The sequence below is a fragment of the Lygodium microphyllum genome, chromosome 2, assembly GCF_053477565.2.
Source record: "Lygodium microphyllum isolate KBCC chromosome 2, Lygodium_microphyllum_v1.1.10, whole genome shotgun sequence".
NCBI lineage: Eukaryota > Viridiplantae > Streptophyta > Polypodiopsida > Schizaeales > Lygodiaceae > Lygodium > Lygodium microphyllum.
Window position 1 is genome coordinate 72,926,578 of NC_141136.1, and position 14,398 is coordinate 72,940,975.

Below are 14,398 nucleotides of genomic sequence, written 5' to 3' on the forward strand. Positions count from 1 at the left end.
CACCAAAGTATCCGTTAGTGAGTAGGCATACCCCCTAGACAATAGGGCAAAGTATACATAACACTGGCAAGACCTGACACTAGTAGATGTATGCTCACAAGAGTGCAAAGCCCAAGCTCAGGTCAAAAGCAACTCCAAGATATCAGTGCATGAACCATGCAACATTTGAAATAGGCGCCCAAAAAAAAAAAGTGAGGTGGCTGGGGGGGGTCTGCTATCCCACGTGTCAACAATCGGGCCCAAAGGGGGCACAAATGGGGGCCGAAGAAGGCCTATACCAAGCCTCAGCAAGCCTTGATAGGCCGAAAGCAAGATTCAGGTGAAGGAAGCTCCAAGAGGTGTGAGCTATGGCTGCTCACAACCTATGAAAACCCTGTTTACTTAGACCTGTGGACTAAAGTAAAAATTCTAAAATAATGAAGCAATACCTCAATGTCAATGCCCTGATGGTGCCTCAATAGGCCGTGAAGAAGCTCGGGAAGCTAGGAAGTGACAAGAGCTCAAGAGAATGAGTTATGGCTACCGTGAAGGAGACCCAATGAGAGTGGGGAGTCAATGGGAAGCTGAGAATGCCACGAGCCAAGCTCAAGAGTCAGGAAGCCGTGCTCTGATACCTGTTGAAAGGTGAGAATGATTGAAGCTTGCACTTGAGAGCTATGGCAGGAGAGCAAGAGCAAGAAAGAGAGAGACAAGAAATGGGAACTCCAATAGTCACAATGTGTGACCGGGCCTTCCTTTATTCAAACTATCACTAAAAGAATAAAGAATAAAGTGACGGTGATGGGTGCCCGCCACCTGTAGTGTGCAGTGGCGGTGACTGTCAGTGTAGAAATACACGGGCGGCTAGGCGGAGGCGCCTTTACCCCCAACATGAGCCTCCAAGAAAATGAAGCTACATAGGCACAGTCTATGGATATATAGAGGAATCAAATGAAGATGAAGACCTAGAACCTATTACACCTCTTTCGGATGATTAGAAATCCTAGAAATTTTATCAACATGTAATACAACTCATACCGGGAATAAGTTCTACTCTCGTACCTACAATTAATTGCAATAATATGAGTTGCACTGCTTGAGTCATTAAGAGTAGCGCAATGGATGCATGGTGGGTCCTAACCAACAAACCTTAAGCCTCATTAATACTTCTCTTCCCTAGTTCTTCCAAGATGAGGACATATCAAGTTCTCTAAGAGAAAGAGGATGTAATATCCTGCCCCGCATAGGAACCATCCCCCCTTTTTTACCCTCCTAAACAAAAAAAGGGAGGAGATACCACCTCTTTAACCCCCTTTTAGTGCTGGGAGAAAGAGAGGGAGAGAGAGGGTGATAGGGCGGGAAAGAGAGAGAGAGGTTTAGAGAGAGAGAGAGAGAGAGAGAGAGAGAGAGAGAGAGAGAGAGAGAGAGAGAGGGAAGGTTCTGGAAGATTCCTCCCTTTCCCTCCTTAGAGGGTGGCCACACGCATATTCTCCTTTTCCTTTTCCCCGAGCTCATCCCCTAGCCCATGAGCTGATTCTCCCCAATTGCCCTCTTCTTAAGCAAGTGTCTATTGAAGTCTTGTGCTTGAGGAGGTCGGGCATGAATATATGTATGTATCACGTGGGCTCATATAAGGGATTTTTAAAATACCATTTTTACACATTTTTTACATAGTGAAGGGTCCCATTTAAAGGGGTTTCTTACATATTGAATAGAAAAGAGTTATGTTTTATTTTTAAAAAAAATCACAGATAAGGATATTTATAATTAGGCCTTGAATGCACGTGATATAGAGGGTATACATATAGTGAACTACTTGGGGTCTTGTGCGAGTCAAGTAAAAGACAAGAAGATCAAAGATGGCCCCCAAGTAGAAAATGTCGCATGCGGATGGCAACCCCACAACAAGCAACAGAGCCTCGGGCGAGGGCATCACTGCCCATCCAACTACGATATCGGTCGGCATGCTTGATTTTTGCATGAGATATACTAGGGCCGTACTATCCTGTACGAGAATAGGTTACTGAAAATGATAAATTTCATCTCAAGTATTCAAAGATGGAGTTTGCAAAGTGCATGTATTAAGAGAAGGGATTGCTTCACGTTGTTATGCATTAAAATCCATTCATAACATAAGTAGCATATAGGATTCTAAAGTATCAAGCATCGATAAGACTTCGATTAGACTTTACCTAGGATAATATTGTTTAAAGTTTGCAGATGTGCATAGACGATACATGCATGGGGAAAGATTATATGAAACATACATCAATGGTAAATGCGACTATTCTTACAATGCTTGGATGGAGCCCCAAGAGGAACACCAAGGAAAAGGGAATTCTCTTGCAAGAAAATCTATCTTGTAACATCAACAAGCTTGTTTATTATGTTTTATATGATCACAATGAAGAGAAGAACACCAGGCACAACAAATCTTCATACAACATCATGTAGATCTCCCACGGATTTGATAGAATCAACCATATTCTTCAATATCTTCACAAAATCCATCAATATAACAAAGAAAGCAAATAAATACACCATCTTTGAATGGAAATACATCACATAGTATTCATCTTCAATATCTTCATAGTCTTCTCTCTCAATCTCTCATATACAATCACTTTGTTTTAGTAGAATTGGCTATCTCTGACTCTCTCTCTCTCTCTCCATCAATAATACATCATATCCTCACTACAATCCCTCATAATCACTCTCAATAATCCTTCTTAGGTCGTGGATAACCCTCCCAAGAGGTATGTCTGATATGAAGAGTCACCAGAGCCACTACAGTGTCCTTTCATAGCTCACTACTGTCACTTCACTCCAGTCTTTACTTGAGTCTTCAACAGCTACTTCTTTCACTTCTTTCAGCTCTTTTGCACTTGTATTCACCTCTTTCCAAGGCTAGAAAACTTTTCCAAGCTACACTCTCATCCATCAGAACACATACAGAAGCATACAGAACAGTCACAGAACAGCTATAGTACAGAACAGAACAGAGACAGAAGCTCTACAGAAGACCTACAGAAGGTTACAGAAGGTCATCAAAACCACATAACTCATACTCAAACCATTCCAAACTCTCACAAACCATTCAATAAGCTTTCACAAGATCTCAATCTTCATCAATCAATACTCCAACTCTCCTTACAGAAGACAATCAGAACAAAACAGAAGGTATACAGAACCAATCAGAACCTATCAGAACATCACAAAACCTCATATCTCCACTAATAAACATCATGAACTTCCAAAACACAATCAATATCATCCAAAACACTCTCAAACCACTTCCAAACCAATCAATCATCTCATAAAATCAACCATTCAGCTCTCAAAAACAACAAAAATCAGCCAAAAAACAAGTCATTTCAACACTCAACATATCCCCACACTTAATAAGGAAGCGTCCTCGCGACCCAGGAAAAAGGGAATACAAGCTCATTCAAAAAGCTCAACTTTGATCGTCAATATCTCGTAAAAAACAATCCATCCAACCACGACCCCAACTTATAACCTGTATCTAATATAAAAATACAATGAAAGGAAAACCCTTTATATATTAACACTTCTTATCAAACTGGAAAGCACAGCAAACTTGTAAAGGATATAAGAGGTTTCTTTTTCTTCGTCTGCATCAGCATCTTCAACTCTCCAACCATGACCCCATCACCACAATTCTCCAAAATGTAGCTCGCACGAAATCCAATCCAATAGGCAATCACCACAATCTTTTTACATCAATGAACTCACAACACAAACACTACACGCAATACAACCATCTGAATGACTCCTCCAAAAAGAGAGATTTTCATTAAAAAGCATCCACCATACATTGGAAAGGGCATCAATGAAGATGATCCCTCTTGAAAGATTGATGATTTTGGAAACGATCCATAGACAAGGATTCATCTACAAATGTTTTGGGAGGATTCTGAAAAAACTGAAGGCAGTACATCCTTTCCAACAGGACAAGGTATCTGCTAGGCAAACAAAGGGCATGAAAATACAATATATCCAACTGCTGGGAATCAATGCTCACATTGACATTCATGCACAACTTTGGAATAGGCTTGGAATCATTATGAGAGTGCCTATGCATATATGCCAGATACCAAGCAAAGTGAACAGTTAATCTCACTGAAGAATCTGCAGACTGTGAATACTGCTGAGCAAAATGAATATAGTTCTGATAAGCTTGACTGACAGCTGTCCAATCTCCTGGAATTACTGGCCAGTTTATCTGAGGTCCTGTAAGGGAATCATTCGAGCTCCATCCCCTTCTTCTGGAAATCTGATGATCAAACCCGTCATAGTCACTAACCAATTGAGGTGGTTGAGATATAGAAGTATCAGGAGAGGGAAGTGGAATAAGGAAAAGTGGATGAAGTAAGGGGTATGCAAAATCATAAAAGAAAGAAGAGTTTAAAGAAGGAGTGGCAGAAATTTGTATGGAATCACTTAAGAAGGGTGTTAACTGATAAATAGGAAAGGTGGAAGGGACATGAATGGATGGAGAAGGACATGGTGGAGAAGGGGAAAATACTCGATCCTCAATAAAGGAGCAGTATGTAAAAATGGGAATTTGAGGAAAAGAGGAAGGTTGGAAAAGAAGGGGTAAAATGGTTGTGGAATTAGATTGACAAAAAGAAAGATATATATGATATCAGTGAGCCATTTGTTGGTAATACAGGAGAGTAGAAACAGAAGGTCCTAAGAGAGATCTTCTATGATAGGCATAAAAAAAGGTAGAATCAAACGGATTATGTTTTGAAAGATAAGCTAAGAGATCCACCCTTAGTTGATTAGTACTCTGGGCATAGGTAGGGGCTGTGTTCTGTCTATGATTCAGGACCACAGAATCAATCATGGTATGCCAGGAATTATCAGGACAATTAGCCACTTTGGAGAGTAACTCTGGAACATGTCAGCTATGCACAACTCCAAATGGTTGACATACAAAACAGCTTATAGAACCACGTCCCCCACATACCAAGCCATATCCACCTCTTCTGGAATCAACAAGTCTCCTCGTAGATACATGTATGACATCAACATGGTATCTGTCGTGACAGAATCTTCAAATACCATCCTGACCACCTCTGTCAGCAACTCAGCAGACCAAGCCCCACTCCATCCATCCTCTGGAAGAGGTAAATCCATCGTGGAAAGCTTCATGTAGAAGGCCAACTTCTGTAAGTGGTAGTGGACAAAGAAAGAATGATCTGGTGGAACATATTCCTGAAACTGCTCAAATGTAGACCATAACAAATCCATTCTCGATTGCAATCTTTCCACTTTATCTTGGAAGAGAGGACACAAGGTAGCCTATCTCTGAAGAGCAGCCAAGTCCTGCTGTGAGAGAAAAGGAATCAAGGGAACATGAGGGCTTGGAGGAACAGACCGTGACTTTGCCAGTTGATCTTGCAACTGCTTGATTTGGGAGGCTTGTGATTCCACTGTGTCATTAGCAGTCTGTAAGGCTGAAAGTTTGTCATCTAAGAGAGTTTGGAACTCCTGTGCTTCTCTGGACATCCTCTCCTTCTCCTCTGAAAGGCTAGTAACCTCTGATTGAGCCTCTAATTGGATCTTCAAAGAAGATATCTCATCTCGTTGGGTTGCAACCAGTTGGGTTTGTTGCTCCATCTGCTTAAACAAATCTGCTAGGGTATCCTTAGCAGAGGCTAACTCGGATGTTGCCTTATGCAACTGGTCCTTAGACTGCATGAGTTCTTCATAAAAGGAAGCGTACAAGTGTTGAACATAGGCTGTCATTGACAATTCAATGGAACTCTGAATGTCTTTACAAAGGAAAGGAATTGCATCTCCTGAGACTAGACTGTTCAGTGAGGGAACTGATATGTCCAACGAACCTTCTCTATGTGCTCTGAACAGGTTATTACAAGTGAGATATCCAGGGAGATCACTGCCAGAGATAGCAGGAATGGGCACTGAAGGAAGAACTGAAGGAACTTTATCCGCTACCCGCTTCAAGCGTTTGCGTTGTATGACTAGGGGAGGCAGAGAATCATCGTCCTCTATATCAATGGGTTCGGACTCATCTGAAGGTGGAGGAGGAGGTACTGGATCTGAAGGAGGAGGTGGAGGCACACTCTTCTGTAAACCTGAGTAGGTCAAGAAGGCAGACAAATATGATCCATAGGTGACATTGGTAACATTGCCCCTGGTGACTTTAACGAAATGTTGATCCATTTTATTGAGGAGGTAAGTGCTCCAATCAATAGCGACTCCTTTCAACACCATCCTTGAAGCTGTGAAAAGCTCTTTGGACAAGTACTGGGATGGCGTTTTGGCAGGTATAAACCTGTCCTGGAGAAACTAACAGACCATCTTCCACACAGGATCAATGATCATGGAAAATGAAACTCCTGAAGAGTTGATCACCTTCTTAACATCCAGCATTTCCCTTGTTTGCTTTTGTAACAGCTTCAAAATCTCTTCATTAGAGAAAAGCTGACGAGTGGTAACAAAGGGTTCACATTTGGAGGGAAGAGACAGAGCCTTCCCTAGGCCTCGAGGTGTCAAAGTCATAGAAATACCCTGGACCAGTCTCGACTTCTTGCTGTAGGAGGCCAAAAACTCGTCACACAACGATGGATCCTCTGGAAGCAATGGAAAGGAGGTAGCCACAAAAGCAGCGAGTCCCGCCTTCGTGAGAGGCTCAAAAGTGAGTAGGGAAGAGTAATCCCGACTGACTAGTGGGATATACTGGATAGGGGGAGGAGCGTGAGAAGGCGCCATTCAGATGGTTACACACACACCACAAACACAGACAATCAAGGAGAATGCCTGCAAAGCAACAGACAAAAAACCAAGGATAAGAGAACAACCAAAACGATAAAATGTGACTCGACCAACTATCCCCAAGCAAACCACAGCCTAGAAAAAATTCGATATGACCTTGAGACATATGCGACCGAAAGCTTCATGCTATGCAACATACAAACACCCAAATCCTCGTATTAGGCAATAAAGGAAAAAAAAAAAAAACTACACACCATACCCTTAACCGTAACAAAGACACTAAACCAAAACATCACAACAACCTATACACATCAAGACCACATCGTTGATAAACCGGTGTTTGACCATGGAAATAACTCCAAAGACTGCGCATACCCATCCCACGAAATGGGTTCGTTAAAAAGGGGAATTTAAGTGCAGTGAGGGGGAATTAATTTAATGAAAGGTTCATTTAAATAAATTATTAAGAATGGGTGAAGTTTTATTAAGTAATAAACCTTAGCAAGAAAACGGCTGTTCCTTCTTAAAAATTTAATTACCAATTATTAGGTTAAAGCAGTGCTTTAAGTCGAATCCCGGACTTCAATACCCAGACTGGGTCTCTAAATGCAAGTTCATTGATTACAAATTAAGGTGATGTGGAGCGCTTTTTTGCCAGCGCCGCGTGCTCTTGTGACGGCTGGTTCATTTTAATTAAAAATATTAAAGTGCCTCTTTAGCGCACTTAGCGCGTGCTAAGTGAACGGCGGGTTTATTTTTATTTAAAAAAATGGTGTGTTTAGCGCGAATGCGCGTGCCATGGTGGTGTTCAGGTTTCATTTTTTTAATTATTTGTTGGTTTGTTTGTTTTTTTTTTCTTGTTTGTTTTTTATTTTTGAATTAACCGTGGGTTTTGGGATAGCTGAACAAAAAAACAAATAAAAAGGAAAATACTTGGTAGTGGGTGTATGTAAATGCAAAGAATGCGCTCTCCGCAATCCAGAAATATCTCGATTTTTTTTCTAAATGTTTAGTTTGTGTTTGGATGAAAAAGGTTTTTTTTTCATTATATATATATATATATATATATATATATATATATATATATATATATATATATATTTGTATTTTTAAGGAATTTAGGTGTGAAATGAAATATTATGACAGCTTAGAAAAATATGCCAAAAATAAGTAAAAATGTTAATGGAAGTGTTAGGAATTTTTCGAAAATTAATTGAGATTTTTAAAGCATTTTTAATGATTTTTTTTTATTTTTTAGTATGTTTAAAAGAATTGTGAATTTTAAAATGGTTGGAATTTTTTTTCTGGAAATTTATAGGGTAAAAAAAAAGGCAATGTGTTGCAAAAATAGTAGGAATTTTGCTAGATTTTTTATGGAAATTTTTTCAGAATTTTAAGGGGTGTTTAATGTTTGTTTTTTTTAAAAATGTCAATGGTTTTGTTTTTTTTTTTGTTAAAGGTTGCGGGTGTTTGAATTAAAAATGCTGGGAAAATACCCAGAAAGAAGTTGCGTGGCAGCTGCGTGTCAGCAACCGGCTAACTAGCTCCTGCACTCGCGCACGATCAATCACACGATCAATCACGAACATTCACCCACACCCACTCGCGCGTGTCAAATGACGAGAAAAGGACCTACGGGTGCTGCGGGTGGGAACATGACTGATGGAAGGGTTTCGGTGGTGGGGCCGCTGCTGTTCTGCAGAGGAACAGGAGCTTGGGTAAGGTGTGGTGGGTTAGCGGCGGGTGTGGGGTTCGGCGGGTGAACAGGGGTTATGGAGGGGTTTGGTGGGTGTGCCTGTGGGGGGGAACAGGGGTTTACAGCGGGGTAGGGTGGGGTTTAGTGTGAAGGGGGTGCTTCGGGGAGGGTAGGGTTGTGTGTGTCGGAGTGGTGGGACTGGGGGCTTGTGTGGGAGGGTGTGTTAGTGGGGGGAATGTAGGTGATGGGGGGGAATGGGGGTTTAGAAGGGGGGTAGTGTTAGTGGAGGGGAAGGGGGGGAATGGGGGTTTACAAGGGGGGAAAGTGGCGCTGGCGACGGCAAGTGGAGCGCGGCTGGCGACGGCAGGTGGAGCGCAGCACGGCGACGACGGGTGAAGCGCGGGTGGCGCTGGCGACGGGGGCCACGGCGGGCAGGGCTCGTCGAGAAGGGCGAAGGCGGCCTGGAGGGCGGCGTGGCGCAAGGCCACACGGCGGGAGGCAGGGGAGCAGAGGATGGGGGCGCCGCGAGGACAGGCGAGGGGCAAGGCCACACGGCGGAAGGCAGGGGAGCAGAGGAGAAAGAGGAGGAGGAGGGTAGGTGGGAGAGGAGGGAGGCACAAGAAGATGGAGGAGAGGGGCAGGACAGGGAGGGAGAAGAAGATGGGGGAGAGAGAGAACGGGAGGGAGGCGGTTGGAGGGGAAGGGGTCGTGAGAGGGGAGGGGGGATAGGGAAAGGTAGGGGTGGGAAGGGCAATGGGCAGGGTAGGGGTAGGGGGTGCCCGGGAAAGGGTAGGGGTAGGGTGAGGTAGGGTAGGCCATAGGGGGGGTGCCCAAGGGGTGGGGTAGGGGTAGGGGTTAGGGGTAGTGTTAGGACCCAAAAAGGAGACGTACCCCCGTCCCGCGCGCGTGCGCGGGGCGGAGGTAAAAAAAATTTACCTTGACGGGATTGAAAGGGCGTTCGGATGCGGGGATGAGGCATGCGGATGTGACCGGGGCGCATTAAGATGCGTAAAATCGAAAACGGGCACGTTTACGCGCGGGACGGGGCGCACGAAAACACAAAAAATAAAGAAAAATTAATATCTCCCAATCTGGATGTCAAAATGAAATGGCGTAAAAACAAAAAGTGGGCAAGACGGCAGGGGGAAGATAGGGAAAATACGCAACGGAGGTTCCAGGGGAAAGACAGGGCATTCACGTGCAAAAAACACGAAAAACGGATCAAAAAACGCAAGTAAAAATTAATATCGGAAGATCCGTGCATCAGAACGAGGTGCAGGAAAAAGGAAAAATGTGCAAAAAGACGTGCCCGACAATCCTATCACATCAAAACATAGTTCCGACTGAGATAAAACGCGTTCACGTGGGAAAAACCCAAAAAAAACCCAAAAATGGGATCGAAAATTAATATTGAACGAACCGTTCACCTGAAGGACATGTAGTAAGAAGGAAAAATGTCCGCAGGAAGGGATGGCACAGGGTTGGCATGTTAAAACGCAGTTCCGATGGAAGTAGGAGGGGTTCTCATGCGAAAAACACCAAAAAGACTCCCAAAAATACATTTAAAAATTAATAATAAAAAATCCAGAATGCGAAAGAGGGTGGAGGAAAAAGGAAAAAGGTGGGGGAAGGCACAGGGACACGGCTATCAAATCAAATTGGAATTCCGATGCAAACAGGGCAGGTTCACATGGAAAAATGTCAAAAAGACGCACGAAAAAGTCTTAAAAAAACCGGAAAATTAATATTGGACAAACCGTGCATCGGAATGACTCGGAGTAAAAAGGAAAAATGTCAGGGAGAAATTTTTTGTCAGGGCTATGACGTCAGATCACGGTTCCGAAGCAAGCAAAGCGCGTTCATATGGAAAACTGTCTAATTTGCGCAAAATGCTTCAAAAATTAATAACTCGAAAACCGTGCACCGGAAAAGGGGTAGGTAAAAAGGAAAAATGGTCATTTCAAAGGGAGGAACATGGTTATAAGGTTGGATTTGGACTTTGGTGAATGTAGGATACGTTTACATGGCAGGACCTCAAAATCAGGGAATAAAGGAGAACTGCAAGGGAACAGTCCCAAGGGTGGGTGGAAAATGAATGCTTGGGTGGGAAGGGACCGCATCAAGGTAAAAGCAAGTCATGGCATAGAGGCATTAGCCGGTTGAGGCATATGCAGAAGGGTATGCAATGTAGATGCGCAGGGACGCGTCCCCACACTTAAAACCTTAACGGATAGGGTTAATCGAGCAACATGGACCTAGGACCACGCCACAGACCATCCACTAACGTCCCCACACTTAAAACATGAACGTCACTGAGAAACAGAAGGTGTAGGGTTAGAAAACTTGGCCCATGTTGTAGAGAATCAAGGTTGATTGTCGATGGCACTTCCACTGTCTTTGTCGGCTACAGAAGGTACCAAGGCATCTTCTCGGCATACGTCCTTCATGGTAGGGACCACGCAATAGCACCCAGGGAGGTAGCTGGTTGAAGGGATCGCATGAAATTTATCGATGATAAGGAATATTGCACTCAACTCACAGTCACTCAAATGGAATGAAAGAACTGTCACTCACCCCATGACTAATATCACTCGAGGAAAGCAGGATGAAAACCCATATCTCACATCCAGTTTAGGAATTGACAAAGGAATGGTACAGAGGGAGTATGCCAGGGTGCACAGTTGATGGTGTATTAGTGCGTCCAACCCGTTTGGCATAAGTGCAAGGAGGAAGGCAAGGGAGCCTTACAGTGCAGTGTACAGAATAGGGTGACGTGTCTTGTGTTGACGGTAGAGACCCAGCCCGTAGGTGCATAGGGAAACGGGAATATACCTGACTCCAAGTGTCGTAACGTTCCTCAATCTCACCTCTCGGTAATTGATTGAATAAACTCCAGTCACACTCAGCCCACCCTCTGTCTTACGCTCTGCTGATAGATACAGGAGGGCAACCATGTCCTGAAACCCATTAATGTAATCCTCACGGTCACTTGTGCAAAGGTTGTATGCCTTGTGCGCATTAGATGGTGCAACTGTGCATCCCGCCCTGTGCTGGCATACGGTGCGAGAAGGAAGGCCAGGGAGCCTTATAGTGCAGTGCACAGAAACAAATCATGCTTTGTGCATTGAGAGGCCCATCCCGTGCGTGCAACACTTCATTCACACTACTCACCTCTCATTTGATTTGAAGGGAAAAGACTGGTCTCTCACCCCACCCTTTGTCTCACTCTCTGTTGATAATTACAGAGGGCAACCATACTCACGTCCCCATCCAGTTAGGATGAAAGCTCACATCACTCGATTGTTTGCCGATGAAGATCACGTCGTCAGTTGTTGAAGAGACATACCCAGGGAGCTAGCCATCAAATCGAACGTTGAGTTGGATAGGACATGTCGTCTGCTAGAGGACAGTTAGACACTCTGCAGAGAGACCCAGGACACAGCGTACCAAGGGAGGTAGCTTCGGAACTGGATCCTGGAAATTTCAAGTGATGATTCCACTTTCTAGACTGCTGGGTGTTGCCACCTTTTCCACAGCCAGCTTCTCGCCCAAGGGTGGTTGCCACCTTTTCTTGGAACAAGGCCTGCTATGACATGGAATTTCTTCCTTTTCTCTCATAACAGTTTTTTTCTAATTTTCTGTTTTTTTTTCTTTTTCTTTTTTTCCTACTCCCGAGGGTGTTTCCACCTTTTCTCGAAGAATAGGTCGGCATGACAGGGACCTAAGTCCTTTTCTCCCATGACCAATATGTATATATATTTTTTCTTTTTTTTTTCGATTTAAGCAAGGGAATGGTAGAAAGACCATGTATCAGAACCAACCTCGCCACCACTGCTGGTGGTGGAAAATAGAGGATAAGAGATCAAGGCTGGAAGGTAGGGTTGAGGGGACAGAGGGTTGCATCCACCTCATCAGAAGTAGCTGAAGAACGGCTATCAGAAGTAGCATCATAAGAAGTACAGTGCCGCGCCAACGAGGTAAAGGATCAGGTGACCATGATTGTCAAGATCCCCAAGGAGGGAAGTACTTCTTCAGGCGATATCCATTAATCAAGAAGGGATCATCAGAGGCATCAACGGTTTGCACTTGGACAGAGCCATTAGGGTTGATAGCAAGTACCTTATATGGGTCCATCCACCACTGTTGAAGCTTGCCAGGAAACTTGCCAAATCGTGAATCATAGGCTAGGACTAAATCACCTTCTTTGAACTCCTTGTGCTTGATGAAGCTGTCATGGTAAGCCTTGCGTCGAGCTTGCGTGGCTTCCATGCACTGTAAAGCCATCCTGCGAGTTTCGTCCAAACATTCCAGGTGCAGGAGATGGCATTGTAGTGAATCATCATCCCCCAAACGCTCTTTGATAGCCACTCTCAAAGAGGGTAATTCCAGTTCAACAGGGAAAACAACTTCTGTACCATACACCAGTTGGAAGGGTGTCTGTCCTGTTGCCGCTTTATGGGAGGTTTTGTATGCCCAGAGGGCCTCTGTAAGTCGATCATCCCAATCATGACGATGTACGGCAATCGTTCTTGTCAGAATCGAGTAGAGGATGCGATTGGTGACTTTGACTTGGCCGTTGGCTCTGGGGTAATAAGGAGTGGACTTGCGATGGCGGATCTTATACAACTCTGTCAATTCTTCCATGACTTTATTAATGAAATGAGTACCTCTGTCACTTACCAGCTCTAAGGGACTGCTAAAACGGGTGATGATATACTCGTACATGAACAGGGCCACGCTGTTACCATCGTCCCGCTTCAGGGCTTTAGCTTCACACCACTTTGTGACAATATCTGTACATACGAGGATGTATCGGTTCTGTTTCCTTCTGGTAGGAGGATCGATTGGACCTACGAAGTCGATGCCCCACTTCTCAAACGGCTTTAAGGGAAGAATAGGCTGCAGTGGCATGGCACTTATCTTCGTGGGTTTCCCCATTCGCTGACAAGCATCACATCTTTTACAGTAATCATAGGCATCCTTATGAAGGGTAGGCCACCAGTATCCTGCTAGCAGAGCCTTCTTGGCCGTAGCTTCTCCTGCAAAGTGGCCTCCACATGGCTCGTCATGGCAAGCCTTCAAAACAATCCCAATCTCATCTCCTGCAACACATCTTCGGAGCACTTCATCTTTGCCTTTCTTGTACAGTGCACCGCCTAACAGGGTGTAGGGGGCTGATTCTAACATAAGCTTCTTCCTTTCCCGACTAGAAATGCCAGGAGGGTACTGTTGGGTTACCAGAGCAGATTGGCAATGTCTGCATACCAGGGAGTTACAGTTTCTACCAAGAATAGTGAAGCATCAGGGAGGTCTGGATCATCCTGCTCCTCATCTGCAGTCTGTGGGATACGTGACAGATGATCAGCCAGAACATGGGAACGACCAGGTTTGGTAATCACCTCAAAGTCGAACTCCTGGAATAGAAGGAGCCATCTCATCATTCGTCGTTTCACATCTACTTTGTTCATCAGGAAGGACAGGGCCTCATGATCCACATAAAATTTAAAGTGGGTGGATAGGAGATAGTGGCGGAACTTTTCTAAGGCAAACACCATTGCCAAGCACTCTAGCTTTGTCACTGTATAGTTCCGTTCCCTATCAGTGACTTTTTGGCTTGCATAATAGATCGGTTGATCCAGCTTCGAGGAGCCCTTTTGGCATAGGACAGCACCTAAGCCTTCAATAGATGCATCAGTATGTACATGAACTCCTTCATCCAATCAGGAGGTTGCAGAATGGGTGCCTCAATCAGACACTGCTTCAGAGTGTTGAAGGCTTTATCACATTCTCCTATCCAAATAAACTCTGCATCGTTCCTCAGAAGCTTGTGCAAGGAGGTTGCCTTTGTTGCAAAATGGGCTATGAACCTTCTGTAGTAACCCACATGGCCTAGGAATCCCCTGAACTGTTTGAGGTTGGTGAGTGCTGTCAAAGCTGCAATCTTTTCGATCTTTG